Source organism: Sinocyclocheilus anshuiensis, unplaced genomic scaffold, assembly GCF_001515605.1.
Source record: "Sinocyclocheilus anshuiensis isolate Anshui unplaced genomic scaffold, SAMN03320099.WGS_v1.1 scaffold181, whole genome shotgun sequence".
In the NCBI taxonomy this organism is placed as follows: Eukaryota; Metazoa; Chordata; class Actinopteri; order Cypriniformes; family Cyprinidae; genus Sinocyclocheilus; species Sinocyclocheilus anshuiensis.
Genome location: NW_015540898.1, coordinates 1,198,613 through 1,201,943, shown reverse-complemented (window position 1 = coordinate 1,201,943; position 3,331 = coordinate 1,198,613).

Sequence of the window (3,331 nt, the reverse complement as noted above, 5' to 3'; positions counted from 1 at the left end):
TCCATCCATCCATCCATCTATCTATCTATCTATCTATCTATCTATCTATCTATCTATCTATCTATCTATCTATCCATCCATCATAATAATTGTATTTAGCTCAATTTATTCACCACAGAAAATACAGTCTGTTATTATTTATAAAAAGGACATTTAAAAAAAAGGGGGGAAAAAGGCTTGCCTCCTGAGAATCTTCTCAAGAAAGATAAAAAGATAAAGCATACAGTTGCATTTTTGTGATTTTACAAAACATGCATAAGTTCTTGATTTTTACATCCAGTGACTTTGTAAAATCAGTTTCAACTTTCATAATTAATCTGAATGTTTTTGGGTGTGATTTTGTAGTTGGTAGATGATGTCAGCGCTGTGGGTGAGGTGAGGTGAGACTGACAGATCAATACAGCTGAGCTCCACCCAGAGACTGTGTGTGTGTGTGTGTGTGGGGACTTAAACCTGACTACACACAGACTCATGGGGACTCGTGTCACGGTGGGGACCTAAATTGTGCTCCCCACGGGTACAAAAGCTTATAAATCATACAGAATTAAGTTTTTTGAAAATATAAAAATGCAGAAAGTTTCCTGTGAGGGGTAGGTTTAGGGGTAGGGTTGGTGTAGGGCAATAGAATATACGGTCTGTACAGTATAAAAACCATTACACATATGGAGAGTCCCCACAAGGATAGCTGACCAGACAGTGTGTGTGTGTGTGTGTGTGTGTGTGTGTGTGGAGGGTGGGGGTGGGGGTGGACAGACATGACCCTCTCTGTCCAGCTGGTATCTGAATGCAGGCCGTGTAGCAGCTGGGAAACGTAAGGCAAGGTTTCTAATTGCTGCCATTAGCAGAACGCATCAGTGATGAGTCTATTCAGTGCAATGGACGGGTGTTTCACAGCAGTGAGTCTGTAATGATGAAGTGTGCAACCATAAGACTTGTGCATCCATACAAATGGTGTATTTAATTTGGACATAAACCACCTATATGGACTGAAACAAACCCCAGCCTTAAAGGGACAGTTCACCCAAAAATGAAAACTCTGTCATCATTTACTCACTCACATGTTGTTCCAACCCTGTATGAGTTTCTTTCTTCTGTTGAACACAAAAGAAGATATTTTTAAGAATGTCAGTAACTTAACAGTTCCCCACTGATTTTCATAGTATGGAAAAAAAAACAATTGAAGTGAATGGGGACCAGAAGCTATTTGGTTACAAAATATCTTCTTTTGTGTTCGTCGGAGGATAGATATTCATACAGGTTTGGAACAAACTGAGGGTGAGTAAATGAATGACAATTTTCATGTTGGATTGAACTATCCCTTTAAGTATTAAACTTCAGAATGTAACTCCTCCTGCACTGTTTCTGCTACAGACATGAATGATTTCTCAAACAGTGCTTTTCTGAGCAATTCACACCAAATGACAGTGTGTATACTACGTTCAAAATTTCGGGTCACTAAGGCTGCATTTATTTAACCAAAAATAAAGTAAAAACAGTAATATTGTGAAATATTATTATAATTTAAAATAACTGTTTCTGTGTGAATATCTGTTAAAATGTAATTTATTTCTGTGATGCGCAGCTGTATTTTCAGCATCATTACTCCAGTCTTAGTGTCACATGATCTTCAGAAATCATTCTAATATGCTGATCTAATACACTGACCCCACACTTTTCAATGGTAGAGTATTTGTACTTCATGACTGTATGCATGTTTGTCTCTGTGATCTTCTTCTCTCTTTGTTTTCTGCATTCTGCAGGAGTCTGCTGCTATTTGTGGCTGAACCGAACAATGCCTTTCTGATGGGAGGGATAAAAAAAGTATGATTCGTGTGTCCGACAGACAGGAAGAGGATTACATTACTGCGGCATCCGTGGAGAATCAGAGCGAGAGCTGTAGAGAACAGAGACGCCCGTCTGCTTCCACAGTCACATGATCTCTTATTGAGTTTAGACAGTCAGACTGTGTGTTTGGCTTGTCTATGAAATGGGTGTGTTTTTGGAAAGGGGAATTTTAAAGTAAATTTCCATGATTTTAAAAATTCTATCAGAAAGAGAATCTGTAAGTCTTTAAATTATATATACTGTATGTATATATATATATATATATATGTGTGTGTGTGTGACCCTGGAGCACTAAACCAGTCTCAAGTCGCTGGGGTATATTTGTAGCAATAAAGATGATTTTCTCAATATTTTGTTTTTTTTGCACCCTCAGATTACAGATTTTCATATAGTTGTATCTCAGCCAAATATTGTCCTCATATCCTAACAAACCATACCTGTATTCAAATATTCATTTTTTGTGTGTGTGTGTTTTGTGCACTTCATCAAAAGAAGAGTCATTAATACTGGAATTGTCACGTGTCATAACCCCTTTCTTCTGATAGCAGCTGAATGAAACGCGTCACAGTTCCTGGAGGGCCACAGCCCTGCACAGTTTAGATGCAACCCTAATTAAACACACATGATCCAGTTAATCAAGTCATTAAGGCTTATTTCAAAACTACAAGGTATGCGTGTTGGAGCAGGGTTGGAACTAAACTATGCAGGGCTGCGGCCCTCCAGGAACTGAGTTTGACACCCCTGCATTAAAGCATCAGACACTCCTTAACAAGAGCAGATGGTAAATCCCATCAGTCAGAGAGCAGGTGTGTACCGTTACCATGGAAACCTTTGTCTTTGCCGAGGAGGAGGAGAGGCGGAGCTCTGATTGGTCCTCTGAGACGCTGCTGCTCTGTTGAATGAGTGAGGGGGCAGAGTGGAAATCAGACCGGAAACAGAGCAGGAGAGGAGAGACCTCTGCGCTGCTGCGGCTCAACAGAAGAGGCCTCCACTGGGAAAGGAAGAGCAAAACCTCATGTTAGCCCACGGAATAAAGCCACAAAGACATCATAGAAATACACTGATCTTTCTGCTAAGGTTACATGTGTGTTTGTGTGTGTGTGTGTGTGTGTGTGTGTCTGTGTGTGTGTGACACAAATGTGTATAATGACATGGGTACTACAACGTAAACATGGTTTATGAGGACACTTCCTGTGTCCCCGTAAAAAAACAAAAGGCTTAAAAAACATACAAAACGGTGTTTTATGACATTCAAAAACTGACAGCAGTTTCCTGTAAGGGGTAGGTTTAGGGGTAGGGTTGGTGTAGGGCAATAGAAAATACAGTTTGTACAGAATAAAAACCATTATGCCTATGGAATGTCCCCACAATTCACAAAAACAAACCTGTGTGTTTAACGCTATACCTTGTGAGATGAAACTTTGATGGTTGCTGGTGAGAAAAGGACTGAGAGCGGCCCAGACTGAGACTGGCCTTATTTCGGTCC